This window comes from Rhinolophus ferrumequinum, chromosome 3, assembly GCF_004115265.2.
Source record: "Rhinolophus ferrumequinum isolate MPI-CBG mRhiFer1 chromosome 3, mRhiFer1_v1.p, whole genome shotgun sequence".
NCBI classification, from domain to species: domain Eukaryota; kingdom Metazoa; phylum Chordata; class Mammalia; order Chiroptera; family Rhinolophidae; genus Rhinolophus; species Rhinolophus ferrumequinum.
In genome coordinates, this window is record NC_046286.1 from 78,303,254 (window position 1) to 78,328,117 (window position 24,864).

The 24,864-nt window shown below is 39.7% G+C and overlaps 1 long non-coding RNA gene across 2 annotated transcripts in view; it reads right to left on the minus strand.

The window, feature by feature from the left end:
• Window positions 1-24,547, minus strand: part of LOC117015651 (uncharacterized) — a 75,508-nt gene extending 50,961 nt beyond the window's left edge. For both annotated transcript variants that reach the window (XR_004421766.1, XR_004421763.1), the window contains exons 1-2: window positions 24,062-24,547; window positions 1,417-1,515 (exon numbers count right to left, since the gene is read on the minus strand). This is a non-coding gene — a long non-coding RNA (uncharacterized LOC117015651). The remainder of the gene's footprint in view (window positions 1-1,416; window positions 1,516-24,061) is intronic.
• Between the last annotated feature and the right edge of the window lie 317 nt (window positions 24,548-24,864).

Below are 24,864 nucleotides of genomic sequence, written 5' to 3' on the forward strand. Positions count from 1 at the left end.
TCATTGCTTAAAAATGGCAATGTTGAAATGATGGAAATGGCTTTGCAAATTTTGAAAAAAAAAAAATGCTCTGACATAATATTACAATTGAAAAAAGCCTGAGTAAGTGCTGAAGTCTATCTTCTAAACCTACTTTGAATCTGAGTATCTCTTGTCACCCCCACTTTGCCATACCCTAGCCCAAATCACGATAACAATGTCGAAGTTTTCCTTATTGTAATCCGTAAATGTTCTACAAAGATCACACATAAATTTTATAATCAGAATAAATAATAGGCATTATTTGTAAACCACTGCACACTGAATGAATACCAACAACCTTAGGCCAACATTTACACACCTCTAAAATCCTGACTTAACTCTCATTTTTCCCTCAATGTATGTTTAAGGTCTCTTCAGAATCACTTCAGAGGTGGTTGCCTCTGGAAACAAACTGTCCCAACATCACAGGGATTGACTGTCTGTGCTGAGGTGTTGTCCCAGGAAGAAAATATCCCAAAGAAACCCTCCTGACAACTATAAAACTGAATGTCCTCAAACCGTGCCATAGACATGGAAAGCCTGGAGGGCCACAACCCTGACAAATGTCAGCAGTGGGAAAGGACTGAGGAAAAGACCAGCCACAGGTTGGTCCTTGTAAAAATTTACAGGAGAAACCCAGGACAGTGAATATATACAGAAGAATTGGCAACATTCTGCAAAGGGTCTCACCAGCTGACCACAGTGCAGATGTCCCAGTGGGTGAGGGCCATGTCAGACTGTATAGAAGCATAACTACCCCCTACCACTCCCACTCCAGGCCCAGCCTGGGAACATACAGACACTCCCACACCTGGACCAGGCCATCACTCTCAGACTTGTAGAATGACAACGTAATTACGCAAGTAGAGAAGACAAAATGAATGTCTACCCACCACTCTGGGCCTCCACAGGTTATTCCTCACCTGGTCTGAAGTCATTCCTGAGCCTTAGAGGCCCCAGCTGCTCCAAGAGTCAAATTAACAAGCCCTCAGTCCAGTCGTAAGGCTGATTCAACCAGAAACACCAGAGAGACAGACAGGGTGAGAGAAAGGTCAGCTGATAAAGCAAAGAAATTAATTAAAAGTTTAAGAAATTGGAGAGAGAGTGGATCTGGGCATAGGCAGAGATTAGGATAAAAGTAAGAAAAAGAATAGCAACAAAGGGAATAAAAGTAGGAAAATATGTCAACTGCGAAGTGCTGCTCTGACATAAGAAAGATGTGAAGAATGGAACATTAAGTAAGAACACATCGTGCTGTCAGGGGCCAGCTTGCTAACTTAGAGGTTACTCATTCGTGCTTTCATAGAGGATAGGGAAGGTCAATCCAAGAGTCCATTTCCTTGTTTTGCAGTAAAAGCAAGACTACAACAGCCACCATGAAACAAAGAAGATTACCTGAGATTGTTGTCCAGGGACCATGAGCCACAGAGGAATTACACTGGCACTATTGGACTCCGATGGGAGTTCCTGGCCAAAAGTCTTGTGCTTCTGAATCTATAAAGACATGGTTTCGACTTAAAATTTGGAAATAAGTATGGAGGTTCATTTTTCCCCAATGATAACTATGTAGTAATAAGTGTTATTTCTTCAATGGATTGTATGTTTCATGTATGGGAGGCTTTTCTTTCACAAAGAGCCAAAATCACAGAACTTATTTCCTGCGGATAGGAAGAGGTGTTCAAAAGTAGAGATTGGTGCTACAATGAAGCCCCAGGCTCTGGAGACTGAGTGCCATGTTCAAATCCCAGCTGCACCACCTATTTGCTATGTGGCGTTCAGCCTCTACAGGACCAATATCCTATGTACAAAATTATGACTACAATAGTATTGTAAGGATTTATAAAATTCTCATATAAAATAAGAAAAAAAATAACCTTATAAGCTGACCCACATGATGCGTATCGTTCAGTGCCCTGGCACATAAGCACACAATAAACATCGGCTATTACAATCACTTTTAGTTTGACTAACAAAAAGCCCACTGGAAACTCACAGCACACTAGGATCATACATAGAATGCCAAGGTTAAAGGGGTTTAAGGGGTTTCTCTCATCTAATGCCCACTTCCTCCACCACTGACGCCCTTCATTCTACAAAGGAAGAAAATGAGTAGGTTGATGCGAGCGCATTTTTCTCAAGAAATGGCTTCATCTTTTGTTTTGTCCTTGTAACACGTGAGGAACTGGTTACCTCCTGAACAGATGTTCCTGTACTTTTGGCTCTTACTTTTTGGTGCCACCAAGTGGCCAAGTTTAGTGGAACAGTACTACTTCCCGCAGTCAGTACCCCAGTTTAACAGAGAGCGCAAGGTCTGTTTTAGATAGCTTTCAACAGCTCTTCAGTGCTCATCAACTTAATGAGCAGCACTCTGGTTGAACAAAGAAGCAAATGTGACAAGAGGCTCTACAGAACACTGGGGGGAAAAAGAAAACCACCAGTGAGAAAGGGGAGGGGGCAACGGTTGGTGTTGGTGAGCTTCAGCCACTCCTTGGGTGCCTGGGAAGCACTTTGTTTATTTCTAAGTTTTAAGAAATGCTTGTCTGGCCTTCTAAGCAGGCAGGAACAATTTTTGTGAAGGAGGAGCACATAATACACATTTTGAATGAATACTGAATAGCTAAGTGCTAATGATAGTATTTGGCTGGAAATTAAAACCAACACTGAATATAGATCTCAAAGAAAGAAGCTCTAAAACATAAATATAAATAAGGTATCTTAGCCTCAAAATTTCAATTTTATTACTAATATTTTTAATAGTCAAATTTTAAAAGGGCGGGGACACAATTTCACAATACTGTCACTTGCCAGCAATCTGTGCTACGTAACTGCAACACTAGTGAATAGCCACTTTCAACTGGCCCATCTAATATAATCTTTAACCTTTTTATGCACAGTGGAATTAAATTCAGGAAAATTATATTCAGAAACATATTTTCTATAAGGACTTTTAACCTTTGGATTCATAGATTTGGAGAACCTAAAATAAATCCTTCAATTTCAATTACTAAAAATGATTGGCCAGTCTAAACCTCAGAGCAATCAATTCACCAATCTTTTGTTTAAATGTCTAGCCTCTATAGAATGAAAATTGGAAAAAATTGTCTTCTTCAAACATGTTTTTGGTGAAGTCTATGTTTTAAGGTTTGACTAGTGAGAATATTGTTGAAGTGCCTCATCCCTCCATAACACTTTCCTCTTTTCTTCACACTCTTTAAATTCTGTATTCTGTCTGGATTAAGGATGATTCATCATAGATGTTGTTGTACATAATTTTGGAGTTCTCGTTCCTCTTTGAAAAATTTTGCAGTGACACTATTAACATTTCTGCTTTTTAAAATTCTTCCTCTCAAAATGAAAAAAAAAAATCCAAAGAGGGTTCAAAAAAACCCATTCAAGACCTATATAGAATTGAAAGACTAAAAATTCCCTATAGTTTCCTAAAGATTATACTTTTAAAATATAAATTGCAAGGGTGGCTGGTTGGCTCAGTCGGTTAGAGTGCAGTGCTCATAATACCAAGGTCGCCGGTTCGATTCCCACATGGGCCAGTGAGCTATGTCCTCCACAAATAGAATGAAAACAATTTGACTTGGAGCTGATGGGTCCTGGAAAAACATACTGTTTCCCAATATTCCCCAATAAAAAATTAAAATATACATATATATAAATTGCAGCATACCAAACAAATCATTGAAGAGTAGAATTATGATAATCTAATTACTTTATTTCATTTTGTGTTATTATTGAAAATTTTATAAAGTTTTGACTCAAAAAAGAATGACCTTTTTAAAGCAATCTAGCTAATGAATCTAGTTAATTCATATTAACTATCAATCCAGCTCCTTATTTATCTGGCTACTTTAAAGTTTATAATAACTCTTTTGGTACATAAAGCTAACAACTCTGACAATCATGATTAATTTGAAGCATTTTAGTCTTGCAATAATAAATATTTCAGGCAATTGATAGAATTTAAACAAACGGCTGATAAGGACATTTTCACTTCAAGTTGCATTTGGAATACTTACTATATGTAACTGTGAATAATCAGACATTGACAACAAATATAAATGGCAAGCCTTGTTCACACTACCCATGTTGATATATTAATTAGATACAATGAAAAATATGTGATGATAATTTTTTGATCAAAAATTCAAGGTTGTCACAAATGACACTGAAAGGAGCATTTAGCTACTTGGCCTTCCGAAGGTCAAAACGAAAGTACACTTGAACTACTAATTTGGGCCAAATCCAAGACCACAACTCAATTTGGTGCAACTCTTATTATTCGTAGTCTTAGAGTGTGTTACAGCATAAAGTGTCCAGGCAATGGAATCATTTAGACTGACGATTCCAGTCTTTTTCTCTCACTCTCTCTACCTGCTCTTAACCTTGGGCAAGTTACATAAGCTCTCAGGCCTCAGTTTTCTCATGAATAAAATGAAACAATAAAGCCAGAAGACTGAATGAGGCTCAGCAGATGAAGCTATTAGCATAAGGCCTGTCATCTTATATGCATAAATCCCAGTTATTATATCTATTGTAGTTATCACGATCGTCACCATTAATATTAGAATCTCAATATCTACTTTAAGAGTTGTGAGAATTAGAAACTACCTATAAATAGCACTTGAAACATGTGCTCATTTTATAAATGGTAGGTGATATTACCCAGGCATCTGTACAACTTTGAAAAATGCTGTAAATAAAACCATAATGGTGAATTCAGAGAAAATGCAACTAACAGGCATATACTCAGCTGAAATGGACATGTCATTTCTTTTTAATGACCCAGTGTTGTCACCAACTTCCTGTGCATGGAGAATTCTGCACCTTACAAGTCCTGGGGGAAGACAGTTCTGTCTCTCACCCCAGAAGCTGAAAAATACTAGAAAGCTGCTTTCACAGCTCCCCCGGGAGATAAGCCTAATAAACTAAGCCGATCAGATGCACCCATCTGAGGTTTTTGCATCTGGAGATAGGGAGGTAATGAAACAGGAACAGGAGAGCAAGCAGAGGGACATGGAAGAAGCACTGACACCCATTTTCCAGGGACAGGAGTGGTGCTGCAACAAGCTCTGGTGTCTGATGTTCAGTGGCATTGGCCTCAGTGCTCCCTGACAGTGTGAGGCTGTGACAAGAATTTGCTGTGGCTCTGACGCGCAGCCCCTTTAGCCTGTTTTCCAAACCTAGTACTCCATTCCAGCCTTCCCAATGATTCTGTGAGCTCCCGAATGCCTTTTCAATCAACTGCTATTCTGCTTAAATTAACCAGAGTCATACCTGTTGATTACAACTAAGACCGACACAGAAATTGGAATAGGCACTGGGGTGCTAGAAGCAGTAGAGCCCCAAAGATGCACAGGCTGAGTAGAGGGATTGAGGTAAGGTAGTGAGGATTCCAGTATTCCTTGCAGGCCACAGTGCATAGCTATGCATTTGAGGTTGATTACAACATGAATGGCACCCTCTAGAATTGTGTTTGCAGACTGATTCTCAACTTGGAAATGGTGACACTTGTTACGTGTCACCTAATAATTGGTTAGGCTGTTGTATATTGTACCTTGGGACACGGACTCCGTCTCTATAAAGGCTCTAGTATTAGGAAGAATTCAGGATGTTGGACTGTGTTAACTACTTCTTGCTGTGTTCAGGATTTTTTTTTTTTTTAAATAAACAAGTTCAAGTTGAAAGTGGCTGTTTCAAAAGCAGAGGAAAAAAAGGAAGTATGGTCTGTTAAAAGTTCTTTCTGCGTATGGCCTGCAAACTAAAATGACTGGGAATCTCATAATTTACTGCATTGTTAGATTTCAAAATTAAATTCTCTATTCCAAGCTCAAGTTTTCCAACGGAGGCAGAGACTAAGGAGAAGAGACAGGAGAAAAGAATGGAGCAAAAGACAGGCCTGATCATATAGGCAGCTGCCCATAAACCTCCATTAAGTCTTATCTACGACACTAAGAACTAAATATATGACGAAACAGCTGGAACAGAAGCAGCCTGGAGTTATAGATTAGATGATTGCTTTGAAACATTCTAATGCAACAACTTTTACCTTGGGGCTAGGGCAACCAGGCAAAGTACAGAGAAAGACATAAGCAGAGAGAAGATCCAAGAGGCAAAGGTGATGTCAAGTACGATCTCTGGTTGTGGGTTCTAATCCATGGAATTAACCAGAAGCAAATAAACAAAATGCTTTTTAAGTTTCTAAAGCCACTCACTGTATTACAGAAAAATGTCCTGATTCCAGCCAATAGTATCCTGCAATAGTTCAACGCTTAAAGCAATCACAAGGTGTCTGAATTTGTACCTAAAGAAAATAAACTGCTAAAGCTTTGCAGTTCCCAGAAAGGGCATCCCTCTTTTCCATGTCCATCTCCGATGTGCCCATAAAGAACAATGGACAGGACACTCTTGCAGTGTAGAACCAGGGTGTCTGAATGGTGGCCAGGGCATGGAGCTTCCTTTCTCATGGTCCAAGAGGACAGGAAATGGGCTTTGATCCAATGGCCACTGGGTGCTACTTCCATTCTCCATTCTTCTTAAACGATTATTTACTACTGTTTTCATTTCCACCATTGTATATGAGACAATGTTGGGAGAGGGGTAAGTGTCTTAACTTTTAACTGGTTATATCTGGACCATGTGGAAGATAATACTGGGAGATATTTAATTTAGAGCCAGATGCGGGATCTAAATGAGGCTTTGGATTTGCTCCATTTGGGAAGGGGTGAGCACATTTCATGTAGACATTTACACTTTCGAAACTGTACTTGTGTGAAGAAGGGTGTTATTAGGTATTAGGTAGCCAAAAGAGTGGGGGCATGGAGAGCACTGTTATTTGCCTGCTCAGCATCTAATCACCCTCCGATGACATTTCTTAATAGAGCCGCAATTTAGTCCATGTAGTCTTCCTTCAAAAAGCCCAAGCATATTTGAATCGGTCTTAGCCAACCCATATCAAGCTTGTTAGTGGTTGACCACGAACTCAGAGCATAGCATTCATTCCTCTGGCAAGTGTTATTGGTTCAGGGATGGGCACATGTCCTAAATAGAGCTAATCAACTAAAAAGAAGGTCTTTTTAGGCCATGGTGTGGGAGAGGTTCTTTCTCCCTCCCACCTACCCACACCCCCCTCCTTCACTTCACCATATTCCTTCAGTTAGAAAACATCTTGTAACTCTGAGAGAAACCCATGTTAAGCACATGGAGAAAGACAAAATGAAGAAAAGAACAGGGCAATTGAACTGGAGCCATGATCAAACTATACCTGAGGCCTACATTAACTCTGGACTTCCTGTTACTTGAGATAAGAAATTTTCTTATTGTTTAAGACAGTTCAAATTGGGGTTTCTGTTAGTTTCAGCCAAAGCATTCTGATAACGCCAACCAAGTAGAAAGTTGAAGGATTCAGTTGGCACTTTTCTGGCTCATAGCAGGGGATGAGGAAGGGTTAAACCAGCACAAAAGGCATCTGGCTGCTAAACCACAGGAGTTATCCAGAGGACAGTTGACGCAGCCATTAGTTAGGTCACTGGCAGACAGGTTTTAGGGCAATCATTTCATATTTCTCCTATGGTTAACTTTACACATGGAAAATAGTATTGCTTCTCCATGCACCGTATTGATATAAAATTTATACTTAAAATGAATGTGTTTATGTAAAAAGGAATCAACATAAAAATAATATTGTCTAAATAATAATACAATTTATAATAGTTTCCATAACAAAGCACCCCAAGCTCGGTGGATTAATACAACAGAAATGTATTCTTTCACAGTTCTTGAGGCCAGAAGTTCAAAATGAATGTGTCAGGAGACCCATGACCCATGCTCCCTCTGAAGGCTCTAGAGGAGGATCTTTCCGTACCTCTTCCAGCTGCTAATGGTTGCCAGAATCCTTGGGAATTCTGTTTGTAGGTGCCTCACTGCAACCTCTGCCTCAGTCTTCACATGGGCTTCTTCTCTCTATATGTCTGTCTTCATATTTCAATCTTATTCAAAGGATATCAGTCATTAGATTAGGACTCACCCTAATCTAGTATGACCTCATTTTCACTTGATTACATCTGCAAAGATCCTATTTCCAAGTAAGGTCACATTTATAGTTACAGGGGTTAGGACTTCAATATATCTTTTGGGGGCAGGGACACAATTCAACCCACAAAACCACCAATATTCACATTTGGCAGAGGTCATGAAAGTGGTACATGGATGTTTTGAAACTTTAAGGATCATACCACAATGGCAGGAAGGATACAGAAAGAGACAAAGATATGAGTTCAGTTATACATGGGCCAGTGAGCTTCAAGTTGTGATTTCTTGCCATGTGCTCAACATTTGATAAGATGCCTCTAGAACCCTAACCTTAGCGAGCCACATCTGAAAATTGTGCAGTCATCCATAAAGAAACTGGGCAAAATATCAATGCTATTGAAAAAACCACCCAAAGCTCACTTATGGTCAGTGGTGTTATTATAGAGAGGTCACACATTTTGGGCAGCATTTCTTTGAGCATTCAGCCTAGTCAAATCATTGATGTCTTCAGTTGGAACTTAATTCCGTTATCTCTAGCTAAAATTGACCACCCTTGTACCCTGACTAGACTTCTATTTATCTGGGCACTATTTCCCATTTCCTGGCATTAGCCTCTGATTTCTATAGTCCTAAGGTATCCCTCCTGATAGGGAAACGAAGGGCTTATAATTTGGGACTTAAATCAATTATAGCAAGTGATTAGTACATGCTGTACCGCAAAGAGCTTGATTTGCAGTTGATTACAAAAAGTGGGGAAGTGGATTTTAGGAAGACTAATTTTCCATTTGAAAGACCACAATTGGAATGGTCACAATTTAAAATTGAGCAAGAAACTTTGGGGAGAAAAAAAAAAGTAACTCTTTTAAATGGTTTTATGAAATCTTGGGGAGATTTGAACATTACGGAAGGTTTTCCTGTCCCGTTGCTTGAAGTAATAAGTGTAAAGGAATGGTAAATCTGATTAGCCATGCTTGTCTAGCATTAATCTATGGTAGAAAAGGGAAAAAAAGAATAAATAAAGCTTAAATCACTGTTGTTCCCTGTGTTTAACCAGTTAAGAAAACATTCTCCAAGTCTGTTCAGAAAACAGTGGTATCCAGGTATTCTGAAAAACCATTCAGAATGGTTTTCTTGGTCATGAGCCAGTGACTGAGGCAAATGCATTCTTCTGAGTATTGTCAAAAGCCGTTTCCTCTTCATAATATAAGTTCAGATCCTTCTTGGCTATTTATGAACCACCTGGTATTCAGACCAATGTGGGAATGCAGAAAGCTGTTTCCATGGTGACAAGGTTTTCTTCCTGGCAACCACCCCACCCCCACCTCTCATCTTTCTCCACTATCACCAGTGTAGATAGGATTTCTGTGAAGAGCAGGGATGGTTATACAGCGTTTTGTGGCTTTTCCAAGTGCAGCTACTGTATGTCTATAAGTAGTGGGGGAATCTCCCCTGCCCATATGTAGAGATGGTCACAGACCTGTTAGAATCCAAACAAAATTTTCTCCCATCTGAAATTACGCTATCAACAGCATTTTATTTAACATTTCAGTATATGAACAGACACTTCCCTAGATCGGGATTCGGCAACTATACCCAAAAGACCCAATCCAGCCTGCCATGTGTATTTGTGAATACGGTTTATGGAAACTAGTGAAATAAAGTTTTATTGGAAGACAGCCACATTCATTCATTTACGTATCGTCAATGGCTTCTTTCATGCTCCAATGGTAGAGCTGAGTAGTTGACAGGAGTGGCAGAGACAGCATAGCCCATAAGCCTAAAAAATATTTTCTATGTTGCCCTTTACAGAAAAAGTTTGTCACTTCCTGCACTAGATGATGTGGAGCCAAACTCTGGTAAGGATGACTGCAAAGTATAGACGTAGGTACAGTGTGCTATAGTAAATACAGAGAACAAAATGAGTGCTGGTAAGAACTCCCATGTACCACCGACTACTGGAGTGGCCTGAGAAGTCTCTTTAGAGAACGTGAGACTGAAAACATAGGAAGTCTGGGGATATACAAATTTGGGGTGAGGGGGGAAAACATTCTAGATCAGAAGTGGAGAGTGCACAGAGAATGGTGAAGGAAATGCTGTTCGGTCTCTTGACACATGGGAAACCCATTAACACTGAAAAGGACTGTGCAAATGTGAGTTGCTGCTCTCAGGGTGAGCAGAAGTTCACAATAGCAGGAGAAGAGAGTTTGTGAATAGCAGGAGCTGAGGTTGGGGCCAAAGATATATGGGCTTTGGAAAGTCAAGCAAAGGAAATGATCTTATTCTGTAGGGAATGAGGACTCACTAAACTGGAAAGTGGTCTGATGAAAGCTTTGTTAAAAGCAGATTCAAAACATCAGATGAAGGATGAACTACAAAGAAAGGCAGTAGAGGGGGAACCCAGTTATAGCTGTCATTTATGTCATGCTTATTATGTGCCAGGCATTGATTGATCTAAACACTTCACATAGAGTAACTCATTTACTCCTCCTAACAACCCTCTGATGTAAGGACTGTCATGATTACCATTTTATAGATGAGAAACCTATGGCTAACAGAGGTTAAGTAACTTGCTCAAAGTCCTACAGACAGAAATTTGCAAAGCCAGGCAATCTAGCTGGAGAGTCCAGTTTCTTCTGTAATCAGTTACCAGATTGTTAGAAGAGCATGAAAGTGAAATGATAAAAATTCAATTAGACTTGTTGCAATGGCACACACAAGGTGCTCCATAAATATATCTGGTGAGTAAATGATGAATGAAAGAAAAGGAAGGAACGGGTACAAAGAGCATTTGGTATGTGGGGGAGGCATCTGTGGCATTCAGAGCCTAATATAAAAGACTGAAGGAGAAGGAGACGTTAAAGATAATTCTATTAGTCCTCTAGGATAGCTGAAGAATGATGAAATTGACATTAAAAAAATGTATTAGGTTGGTGCAAAAGTAATTGCGGTTTTGGCAATTATTTTTAACCTTTGAAACCGCAATTACTTTTGCACCATCCTAATAGAAAGAAAAATCAGCTTTGGGGAGAAGGTGGTAAATTCAATTTGAGATTAAACAGATGATGAATCTGATTAGATGGCAGAGCATCCGAGTGGAAACACCAGCAAGTCCTTGGAGGTCCGTGACTAGAACATAGCGGACAGCCAGCGTCAAAACAACAGAGTTAGTGGTTGGGCGGCATGGAAGTAATGAAGGGAACAGGATTTCTCCTCACACTGGTGGGGAAACGGCAGTGATCTCTATTCGTGACATGCACAACAGATAAAGCAAAGAAAACCATTAGACAATGGCAAGGTGCGAAATTGGCCTCGTGAAAAGAACATGGGGCTGGCTCTGCAGGAAATTGGGAAACAGAGAAGATCCATTTATTTAGGGCCTGCTATGTGCCAGCACTCTGACCCGGCACTCAGTGACCACAGTGAAGCTGAAACAAGGTGGTCTATCTCCCTTTGAGAGCAGAGGGAACAGTGTTAGAGAGGATCAATGACTTACAGACGGACCCAAGCCAGAAAGTCATGCGGCCAGGATGGTAAGCCAGGTCTGCCTCCAGAGCCCGCATTCTAAATACGACCAACCACCCAATGTACCCTATGTTTCCCAGTGTTTCCTCTGACCCTCAGCACCATCAGATACTCGCTTGGCCTGATTCTGCAAACTGTTCCTTGCATCACAGGAAAGGACACGTCACTTGTAAGTGCTTAAAGAGCTACTCTTCCGTGGGGTGTTATCACTAAAATGCGAATTTCAAACACTGACCAGTGGTAGGGAGGGAAACGTGGAGGGATATGCCTAAGTGATTCTAATCCTTTGAAAACCCACACAGTGGCTGATCTCCAGCTATTCTCGTTTCTGGTTTCTGCAAGGGTGGCGCCTCCCTGAGGTACAGTGGGCAACACTGAACATAGGATCCAGGGATTTGGCCCTGGAAAACTGAGAGTCCCAGGCACCCATCTCTTCAAACCCTCAGTGTGTAATTTAAAGACGTTCCATAATTTATTTGGAATAACAAAGATATAATGTGTCAGTTTGTTTTTAAATATGAACGAAGCAAATCACACTAACTATAACAAATACTAAAAAGAGAATGAACTGTCACTTAATTGATACTATCTCTTTATCGGCCTTGTTTATATCAAGCATATAAATAAAGTTTGTGTTTAAATTCCATATTAAAAATACTTTGTGATTACATGTGTTCTCTTAAATGTACCTATTCTAATTCCTTCTTATTTCTCAGATCAGACAGCCAATCTCACAGATTTTCTTGGAACAAATGTCTTTCTTTCATACTCTCTTAAATTTTGTAGTAGCATCCCATTGACTCATTGCGTATCTCAAATAATTAAATTTCTTCACACAAAATCATTGTTGACAAAGATAAGGAAACCTTATTCCGAGACTTGGGACTAAAAGTCCGAATGTCTAGCAATAAATAAATAGAAATACTGTGTTTATGGGCACTCAGATTAATGATAATATTATGTAGGTTATTCCTTCTAAAAGCAAATGAAACCAGGGAACAGGAATGTCACAAACAAGCAGCTCAGTGCTTAAGATTCAGACCAGGTCTCTAATTTCTCTTAAGATCGCAGACCTTTACATGCTGCTGTGGGCAAAAGGGCTGAGCTATGCAAAATTGCAAAAAGTATCTGCCTTGGCATTTCTTGAACCTAAACTAATTACCCTCCATGAGAAACAGATCTAGCAGAAAGCAAAAGCCTTTTATAACCCTACACTGGGAGATACGATTCTGGTATATCTAAGACATGACTACTCGTCACAGTTGTCCCAGCACCACACTTAAGAATAGTAGTAATATATTTCATATCCGTCACTAAAACCCTTGCTGTGCAATGGCAGCTGTGCTAAATAAAGTGCGCTAATGGGGACCAAGCAAGGGGCTGAGCAGGAACATCATGAAAACAGCCATGAGTCCACGGGGCAAGTCGCGTGCCTCAATCAAAAACTCACCTGACAACATTCAGGGTTTCACATCTGTGCTAATTCCAGAGTGTGTACTCAAGTTTCCAGGCTTTTCTCCTCCTCTGGGAGGAAAAGAGGGATAGAAATTTTGTGAAATACAGGGACCCTCTTTATTCCCCTAATGACTGTGTCATGTCCTAATCCTAGCACCTAGCAGGTGTGCTTCTATTCTTCATTTGAGACAATTCAATATCCCCTCCTTGGGTGGCCTTTCCTGACACCCATTAGGAAGAGTTACACCATATTTTCACCCAGGTTCCTGGAGCATTATATAATCTATTCTGTCACCGTTCTGCCAGCATTTATTAACATGTCTTCACTTCTACACTGTGAGTTCCTTAGGGCAAGCATCTATGTCCTCATTACCCAACATGGGGCACAAGGCAGTGGACACCTTCTCCAGAACTCTCTAAGTCCTGGCACCAATAACTACTCTCCTCTCTTATAGGGGATTAAATAATGTCCCCCTCCCCTCCAAAAATGTATGTACTTTTGAACCTCAGAATGCGACCTTATTTGGAAATAGGGTCTTGGCAGATGGACTTAAGGATTGAGATGAGATCAAGCTGGGTTAGGATGAGCCTTAAATCCAATGACAGTGTCCATATAAGAAACAGAGGACAAACAGAGGGACACACAGGGAAGGAGACCGTATGAAGGGAGAGGCAGGGATTGGAGTGATGCTGCCACAGCCAGGGAACCCCAGGAGCCACCAGAAGCTGGAAGAGACAAGAAAGCATTCTCCTCTAGAGCCTTCAGAAGAAGTAGGGCCCTACTGACACCTTGACTTTGGACTTCAAGTCTCCAGAACTGTGAGAGAATAAATTTCTGTTGTCTTAAGCCACCACGTTTGTGGAAATTTGTTACAGCAGCCCTAGGAAATGAATATATTTTCTTTCTCTGGAAACTGGCTTCCCACCAATCCACATGGTTTGAGATTCTGGGCAGCCATGTTGGGACCACAAGACTTTGCTCCCTCCCCTCACTCCTAGGCTCCTCACAGGGCTGAGCAGGAATCTAAACTGGGCCAACAACATTCCTTCCCTGGGAGTTTGGGAGATAATAAGAGAAACATGTTAATTTCCCGTTCTTTTATCTCATTCAAGTTTCTGCCCAAAGATCATTACTTCATAGACACATTGCTGAGATCCTATCTAGAATTCTTTTTCTTATGACTCTCGACCCCTTACTCATGCTATGTTTCTTTGTGGCCCTTATTTCTACCTGACATTATAATATTTATGTTCCTGTTTCTTCTTTTTGTTCCTCTGACTTCCCTCCTTAGAGTGTAGCCCGCATGAGAGCAAGAACATGGTCTGCTTGGTTCACTATTGTATTTCCAGCCCGAGGACTCAGCTTTGCTCACGATGTCTCTGTAGTGAGGCAGAGGAGACTGATCTGGAGAGAGAAATCAAGGGGAGAGATGAGGAGCACAAGTTTCCTGCCAGGGTTACCATTCCCGGTTTCCATCATTCCTGAGGCCTCACCATATGTCTGCCTTTGCCTCCTGGGGGACACCCTGATGGAATGTGCTCTCTCAAACGTAAACTAGTTGGTTTATGTTTCTTTTATCCACCCAGAAAACCAAAAACAGACCTAACTAATACACTACGGCACTTAGTAAGAGCTCTAGCATCTCAGAGGAGTAAATAGCAGAATGAAAACTGAATAAATAAATGTATAAACTGCTTAATCCAATTTGACTTTTAACAAGGTTAGTCTTACAAGTAATTAAGTGATTTGAAAATTGTAGGACATATTTGCAACCTTCTGAATTTATCTTCTTACTACCAATTTAAAGGTCTGAAATTCCATCACTACAGATTTTAGAAGCACTCCATTCAAACATACATATTCCTGAAAAAAGGGAAAATTTTAGCTAGTGATTATTTTAGCAGATCCAAGAAAGCTAGGCTGTCCTGAATGATGTATAAACCTTGTTGAAGGGCAAAGGGAGGAATCATAGACATGGGAAATGGCAGGATAGCAAAGATAAATTTCAACCACTTCTCTAGCTTGGAGTTGGTCTTGTACTCCTGGGGAATTTTGGATTTCATATCCATGGAAGACTGATTGCAGTGATGGCCCAGTGAATGGCCTCTCTGAATCATACTTTTACAAGGGGATTCTGCAACTCCTCTCATCAAGAGGTTGTGTCTGTTTCCCACTGCTTAAATCTGAGTTGTCTTGTGACTTGCTTTGGCAAAAAGAATGTGGCAGAAGTAACACTGTACCCACACCTCAAGAGGTCTTTCTGTTTCCACTGTTTCTCGGAAGCCTGCCACTTCCATGAAAACAAGCCCAGCCCACCATTCTGAAGAATGAAACAAGTATCTCAGTATTCCCCACTGCACCTTCTTGGCTGCAACTGACCACCAGACACGTGAGGCCATCCTAGACCAGCCAACCCCCACGTGACCTGCCAGCTATCCACAGACACGTGATGGAGTCCAGCCAAGCTTAGGCCATGGTGGCCATTCTCATGAGTAAACAAATATTTATTGTTCTAATCCATTCAGCTTTAGAGTAGCTTGCTACACACCAATAGCTAAATGACAAAATACCAGTCTACCCTGGAAATCCCAAATCTGAGAATATGCTATTTTCCAAAACCATCTGGAAGCCTTAGATTCTGATACCACTTTCTTTGAGAGAATTTATACTTGGAGGTTGGGTTTTCCAAGCTGGCCCCCTAACTTCTACTTACTCTTCCACAGCACAAATTATCAGGTGTGACAGTATTTCTAAGGAATCTTCATTCAATTTGTCACTAGGATATCAGGAACATATCTTCCTGTCCAGCCTCACATTTGTAGATCTCACCTCCCCCAGCCCTTACTACTCATACTAACGCTCATCTTGGACCTGAGACAAAGAAGTCAGCTGGGGAACAAGGGTTCTAGAAAAAGGTATAAGGAGCTGCAAATGGAGCAGAAGTCACTGAGCAATTGACACAGGGGTCTGGAGTTGGAGCCAAAGAGTGGGCCTGGGGATGGAACATGCTGAGGAATTTCGTACAAACTGGCAGAGCAAAGGGATAGAAATTGGGTTAGTGAGAAGTAATAGCAATAAGGGAGCATTTATCTCCCCTTTTTTCTTGTTTCTTCCACTATAGTGTCTAAAAAGGAGAAAAGAATAGACACTGGGAAAACAACACATTTACTTTCCCTCTGTTCCCTCTTTCCTGTGCCTACTGTCTGGGAAGGATGAGAAGCTGGGAAGGAACCCCAGAATCTGGGAAGGACCCAGTGTGTCTAGGTGGGGACAGCTGCCTCTGCCTCCAGTCCCCTCCCTTGGTCCTGTCCTGCCCTCCTCCTTATTAGCATTGTCACTACCTATTGTAAGAGGTGAGTGAACACAGCGATTATTTGGGCATGGCAGATGGGATTCTTCTAGACAGTTTGATGACCAGCCGGTCAGTCATGAATGAGAGCTGGGGGAAGTTAGGCTTCCGTGGTTGGACAGAGAGACTCTCAACCTTGTTCACCAGTGAGGACCAATATATCCTGAGATCCTGTTCATGTGCCAGCTGGAGAAAACAGGGCAGTATTCTGTGTGATAAATGAGAGTCTTTTTCTTTTTTCTTTTTTTTAAGGAAAGAAAGGAATCTACAATCATCATCAGTGGCCTATTCTAATACATATCCTGGCAGGATAATTTTTTATGATAATTTTGTGTGGTGTTATCATAATGTTGTATGACTTTTTCCCAGATTTCACATCAAGCCCCTTTACAGGGCAGAGGGGCAAGTTTGTATTATGTTATAGGCCCCAAAACAGTTGTTTGCAAAGACAATTCTTGTTTTCCTAAAGCTTCAGCCATTATAAATATTATACTTCTCTGGGGTCCTGGAAAGGGGAAATGAAACATGAGGAAAGGTAGGAAGGAAGGAAGGAAGGAAGGAAGGAAGGAAGGAAGGAAGGAAGGAAGGAAGGAAGGAAGCAAGGAAGGAAGGAAAGAAGGAACGAACGAACGAAAGAAGGAAGAGAAAAGAGAAGGGAGTGAAAGAGACAAAAATGAATCAAAGTCAGCAGACCCAGTGATCAGCAGAGACCCAGGCCCAGCCTGTCTCTCACCACCCCTGGGAAAGGCAAGAACACAGAGTGGATGCACCTGTAGCACCAGAAATGGTGACTCCTAGGCAAAAGTGGCCCCAGCCCCAGCAAAGATTCTCATGCACCTGTGTACAAACACAGAGCCAAAATTTGGGGCCCAGTAAAGACCTCAACAATGAGGATATCAGCAGAAATCATGCTGCACTGAAGGATAGAAATGCTCCAGTTCATCAAGCTCCGTGAATTCTGACGTGACCTTGGGAGAAGCAGCAGCCCCAATACCGATGGAAGGTAGTGGGATGGGGTCTTTAGTGTGGATGTATTACATGAAGATTACAAAGTGGTTTTATCATGCACCTCTGTTGGATGGTGGTTCATACCATGTCACTTAGAGATACACCATGTCTAACACATTACTGAATGCCTGAGTGAGCTCCTCACCCTGCTTGCTTAATTCCTTTTGAATCAGAACAAACTTGTCAGGTCCCTATTTCATAAACATTTCAGACAAATATCCTGCCTCTGTAATTTTATTACATCACAGACGTTTGCTAGGGGGGCCAATTCAGAGCATGCTCCTGTCCATCATCAGTGGAAATGAAATAGATGTAGTATGCGAGGTTTTGAATGTTTAGGATTGACGGAGATTGTCTTTATTGCATTTCAGGACTCTCTACTCATACGTCACACTCAAAAACAACTAGTGCCTTGACCAAAAGAAAAGAAAATTTTCCCCAAAATACATTAGGTGCCCTTTTGAAGGATGTATATTTCTTCTCCCCTTGTTACCTTCTAACCAGCTTAATGAAATAAGATAATGCAGTCAAAGAACTTAGCACAATGCCTAACACAGGATAGGGGCTCGGTAAATTGTGCTGTCGTTGTTTTTGTCAGACAGAAATACTCATGCATCAAACTCCTGGTGTCTTAAGGATGAAATCAGTACAAACACAAAACAAAACAAAACCTGCGTGTCCCACACTGACCCTTGCCCTCAGCTCATTATAGGAGTTGATTAGCAGTAGGTTTGTCAAGAAGCACAAAGACCCGGACACAGAGAAAAGACGCAAAAAGAAGAGATGCATTTTCTCAACTCCATGGAAACTAGAGACTTATATAAATTTCATTATACAATTTGCCACTGCTACAGACTCATACACTATTTTCAGCTTTATTTTGCTTTTGCTCTTAAAAACAGCCATCTTGCAGCTGCCAAAATATGAATTGGGACACCCATCCACCTGTCAGCTTCATCAGAGCTCATGCACCCTAGCGAGTCTGTCACCATCCTCCAGATTAGCAATCCATCTCTAGAACTCATAACTCACATTGTTATGGGAGGTCAGTGTGACGGTGACACTTCCCCATGGACCTGCTTTCAAAGACAGCACTAAAAATGGAAAACCATCATTCACATGTCATTGACTCTTCTGGGGAGAATGAGAATGTGGCAGCTTTGGTGATGCAGAGTAAAATTGCTTTTTATTCCCAGATATTCATGAAATAGAATAGAAACTACAATTGTATCTATACCTTGAAAACCTATCAAATATGAAAGGAAAAGTAGTAATTCATGCCCTGCCTTTTGGTTACTGGAAATCTTAGACTACAGCCTACCCTCTACACCAATCCCCAAACATCACATAACACAAGCCTGGCAATCTTTTCTTAGGTTTCTACATACAATGCTTTATGTAAGCCTGTATACTTTTTGGGTTTTAGGCAGTGGTGTGTTGGAGGTGGCTCCTAGACTCAATGGTGTAAATCTGTTCCCAACTCTGCATTCTGTGTGGGCACATTGGTAGCTTGAAGTGAGCCATGAGGGGAATATTTACACCACAGAAAATGGCCAATGCCACAAACCAGGGTCCTTTTATTCTTCTTCTTCTTCTTCTTCTTCTTCTTTCTTTTTTTTTTTTTAAAAAACCTGGTTGTTAACACTTACCAGCATAGCAGTGGTGTTAAGGAAGGTGAGTGGGAGCAGTCATGAAGCTATCAGGTGCTTAAGCAGAAGAAGGAACTGATGGTATTGGAAATAAGGAAATGGCAGAAAAGAGGTTTATAAAAAGAGGGCCCAGGGCAAAGAATACCACCAACTACTGTGTTTCCCCAAAAATAAGACCGGGTCTTATTTTAAAGTTTGCTCCAAAAGATGCATTAGAGCTGATTGTCCGGCTGGGTCTTATTTTCGGGGAAACATGGTAAGAGCAAACATAGTTCGTTTTCAATGAAATTGCCTTCTTTAAAGAATACTTCTCTAGAGGATAATAATGAAAGTGGAAAGTCTCTTGAAGAGAAGATGTTTAATGATAACTAAATTTAGCTATATTTTATCTCGATAGCCTCCAAAATTTACTGTGCTAGATGGCACTAATGGTCCCAATTCTTCATTCTTCCCTACAGCTATGCACTTCGCCACGAGACTGCAATAATGTGTATTTCCCAGCCCCTGGACCCTCAGTTCAGCCATGTGACTTGCCAATAAGTGGAGTATGCCGAAGGTCTTATATGTTTCCACTTGTTCTTTTGAGCTTCTGTCATCATGAAGAAAGGTAATCACTAGGCTAGCCTACATTCTCAGAAGGAAGACAAAGGACATATGAGATAGAGCTTTCCCAAATAAGATGCTCTAGCCCAGCCCATCTTAGAACAGAGCCATCAGCCCACCCACAGACACACGAGCACGCCCAGCCAAGCCCCGTCTATTCACAAGCATGTCAGCTACAATGATATATGATTATTATAAGCCACTGTGTTTTAAGGTGGTTGGTTACACAAGATAGCTAGGCCATATATTGATAATGTTACTTCCTCTCACAGTTTCTTCCTGAAAAGTGAAGAGTTTCACATACACGAAGGATTTCCTATCAACACAGAAGTAATATTTATAATCAGTCAGCATTTCTATTTCATGACTGACTATAAATGTAAAATACTTTCTGATCGTATTATACTGTATTTCCCCCAAAATAAGACCAAGTCTTATATTAATTTTTGCTCCAAAAGATGCATTAGGGCTTATTTTCAGGGGATGTCTTATTTTCTCATGTACAACAATCTACATTTATTCATGTACAAAAATCTACATGTATTCATTTATTCATGTACAAAAATCTGCATTTATTCAAATACAGTCATGTTGTCTTCTTCTGGAATATCATCATAACTCTCCAAACCCCGAATTCCGGCTTGAATTTCCTGAGACTCCATTTTCTGTAGAACCACTGGCCCCAATCTCTCATGTCCAGCAATAGAGCTCTGCTTAAATGAGCACTTCTTGTCCATGTAGCCTGCTCGTAGTGCATTGGCAACACAGCTGTCAGTGATTTTATGCCATGAATTCTTCACCCAAGTCACAACCTCTTGCAGGCTAGGCTTCACAAAATTTCCCCGCTGATTTCTCTCCATTCTACTGTCAATGTAGTCATTGATTTCCATGTGCAAATGGTCCTTGAATGGCTTGTTTGTTGCAGTATCAAGAGTCTGGAGATAGGCAGTCATTCTGCGGGAATCACGATTTGATCTATTCTCTCTGCAAGGAAGTTCTTCATGTCTGCATGCAATGTCTCATGCAGTGAGTGCTGGCTGAATCCCAGACTAGCAGACCTCTGGCCACCTCACAAAACAAGTGGCAGCATTAAATCAACCCACTTCCTTATAACTGCTTGTGTGCACCTGGCTTTTTCGGCTTCAAGACCATAAATGCCTGAAACACATTCAACTGTATCTTTCTTGCCCTTAGTGATGATTAGAGGTGGGGCTTTCTTTCCATCCAGATGAATTGCCAAAATGCAGGTAACACGTTCACTTTTGTAACCAGTGGAGGGAATGTAGATTGAAGAGGCACCCCTCTGATCAATTGTCATTTGAGATCCTTGGCCCATAAACACTGCAGTTTCATCCATAGCAATCATGTTGGAGAGTTGGTATTTAGAGAAGTCAATGCCATCAACACAGGACTTGAATGCAAGTGCACGTTTAATAACTTCAGTATCTTCCAGCTTGAACAGTGCTGTCGATCTTAGAGACAGTTCATATCGCTGAAGAAGCCATCCAGCCAGTGTTGTGATATAACATAATATAATATAATATAATATAATATAATATAATATAATATAATATAATATAATAATACCAGGTATAATATAATGTAATATAATTTAATGTAATATAATATAATATAATATAATATAATATTAATATAATATAATATAACATAACATAAGACTATGTTATAATATAATGTATATTATAATGTAATATAATGTATAATATAATATAATATAATGTAATGTATTATATAATATTAATATAATGTAATGTAATATAATGGTATTATATATGTATAATATAATATAATGTAATATATTATATTATAATATAATTTAATATAATATATTAATATAATATAGTGTATAATATAATGTAATATAATATATATTATATAATATAATCTATTATATTATAATGTAATATAATGTAATATAATATATAATATATTGTATTATAATATAATGTAATATATATTAGTAAATATATACTATATATACTGTAATATATAGTATAGGTTATATAATGTAATATAATATAATGTAATGTAATATAATATAATATAATATAACATAACATAAGACCAGGTATAATATAATATAATAAATATAGTATAATACCGTGTTTCCCCAAAAATAAGACCTAGCCGGATGATCAGGTCTAATGTGTCTTTTGGAGCAAACATTAATATAAGACCTGGTCTTATTTTACTATAAGACCAGATCTAATATAATATAATATAATATAATATAATATAATACCAGGTCTTACATTAATGTTTGCTCCAAATGACACATTAGAGCTGATTGTCTGGTTAGGTCTTATTTTCAGGGAAACACGGTATAATATAATATAATATAATATAATATAATATAATATAATATAATATAATATAATTAATATAATATAATATCTGGTCTTATATTAATTTTTGCTCCAAAAGACACATTAGAGGTGATGGTCTGGCTAGGTCTTATTTTCGGGAAAACACGGTGTCTATCAAGTCTCTGGATTAGTTTAACACAAGAAACATTGACCAAGCCACCAACATGTGTTAGGTCCTGGAAATACAGAATAGATAAACAGCTCTATGCTGTACTCATAGCTTATCAAAGGCCTGGCAATGCCAAGACAAAGAGCCAGGGTGCCTGCCAATTCCCCGTCATCTCCCTTCTTATAACCATGTAAATTTGTGGAGCGTCTTCCAGCAAATATCCACAAACTACATACTCAATAACAGTCGTCTACTAAATCTGCTCCTAAATCCAGACATCCTCTACTCTTGTTTGTAAAGCCCCTCCACATTTAAAGAGACTTAAATTTTACAAAGGGCTCAAAGATTCTGAGACAACTCAATATTTGAAGATTTTAGACAGATAAGATGAAATTGAAAACCAGGGAACCCTTAAATCCTAGAAGAAAACTCAGGAAACAATCAGTATGTTTTTACGAGTATATTAAAGGTACTAAGATTGGATTTTTTTTTTTCAGCTATCAATAAATTTTGACCAAGTCTCTACTCTCTCCAAAGCTGCTGGGCGTTTTTTCTTCCTGATTTCCCCTGAGTGCCATGAGTTCAGTATGTAATAAGAGAGGAACTGACATTACTCTTGAGGTTATGGAGTGATTTGGGTGAACAAATATGAAAGGAGATCAATTTTTTAAAACACTTCTCAGCAAATTTTCTGAACACAATGTATAAATATGCTTTTTATACTCAAAATCCATAGTAATTTCATCAATGTTAAAATCAGTCTTAATCATTTCTTAATGTTAATCTTCCCTTGTAGAAAAGCCTTGCAAATATTTTTTTCTAATAAGATATTCTTTATCCAACTAAAGTTACACAAATGCAAGAGATTATCTGAGGGTGATTTATGTTTTGTTGTTTTAAATATTATTTAGTCTTTTTAAGACAAAAACTATAGATGACTATTTTGATAGGGGAATGTAATTAAAGTAGTAATGATAATAAGTGGTTCAAACTATTTTACATGTTTAAACTCATTTAATTCTCACACTTTTACAAGACAGGTGCTATTATTATCCACACTTTATAGAAAAGAAGATGGGCACAGAACGGTTTAGTAAGTTGTCAAAGGTTATAGAGCTAGTAAGTGGTAGAACCAGAATTTAAAAGCAAGAAATGTCTTTCCAGAATCTTTGCTTAGAGCAGTAGAGGAGACCCTGTCCCCCACGCCCCACCTCCCTCCCGCAAAAAACAAGGCTGTCTGATCCCTCCCTTTGTATCCTTTTATGCATTCAGATTGACTCACTTAACACTTCACCAAAAATTTGGGAGAAGGGGCCTTTTATGTGCAAAGCACTGAGTGCTGAGCCCAGGAAATACTCCATAAACAATGCAAACAGAGTCGTATTTGCCTTCCTGGGGCTCACAGTCTAATGAAAAAAAGGAACTAAATAAACAAACAGTTAAAATAAAATGTAAAGAATATAATCTTTTCGAGGGGTTAGAAAAGACCTCCCTATGGAAAAGGCATTTACACTGAGATCTGAAAGAGGAACAGGAATTAGCTAGACTAGCGGGAACATTCGCAAAGGCCAGCGACGAGAGTTGTAAAGCAGTCAGGTATGTCTGGTAGGCCTGCCATGTATAGAGAGGGACAGAAGAAAAGGACAAGAGATAAGCTCAAGGGGTTAGAACTTACATTGAGGGTTATAGATAATCCTGAAAGAATTTAAGGAAGGGAGTCACAAGATTAGATTTACATTTTAAAACATAACAATGAGAGACATATTTAGGGCAGGGTAGCCTGTGTGCCTATAATTACCGGCTCAGAAGAGTCCCCATCATCTCCTTCCTCATAACCTTATAAACTTGTATAGTTGTGCAGCAAAGGCCCTCAAACGCCACATTCAGTAATAGTTTTGTCTGCTCTGGTTTTCTCACCTTAAACAAATTCCTCTCTAGAGGAAGCACTCCAGGTTGCATCTCATTTCCCGGCTCTCTTTCACTCTTTACTCTACTCCAACAGGCTTCGGTCCCTTTACCCACAGCAACCACTCTTGCCAAGGTCACTGATAGTCACAATGTCAACAAATCCAAGGGTCACTTGTCCCTGGTCATCTGACCAAGTTTCTCTGCAGGAATCCACAACTGGGACAACACCCTGCTCTAAATCACTTCATTGACTTGGCTTGTGTGACTACTCAAACTGCACAATTTTCACTCTTACTTCCCCTCAGCTTCTCCTTTTGGGGCATCCTCTTCTTGCTCCTCTTCAATGCTAGACTCCAACTCCAATCATTGGCAGCCTCTCTACAGTCTCCTTTCCTTATCTCCTTCCACACCTTCTTCCAGGCTGATCTCATTACAGACTGTTTTAAATACCACCTGACTGCAGGTGACTCCCAACTGGACATCTCCAACCCTAACTGACATCTCCCAAATTTTTCATTCATACTCAGTACAGGATTGCTGAACTCATCAATGAGAGTAGGAATAAAGGATCTATAGTATTGTATTTTATATCTGTAACTTTCACAGAGAAGCATTTGTTAATTTCACCGACCCAATGCCCACATGCAGGTGACCAGGAAGATAAAGACTTCCAGATGAAAATCACAATTGTTTTTCAGGGGAAAGTCCAGTGTACTAAGAAAGTAATTCAGAAAGCAGTGTGTAATTCTATATGCTATTTTAACCTTTCGAATTTTATCACAAACCAGAATTATGCTTATCAGAAGATAGAA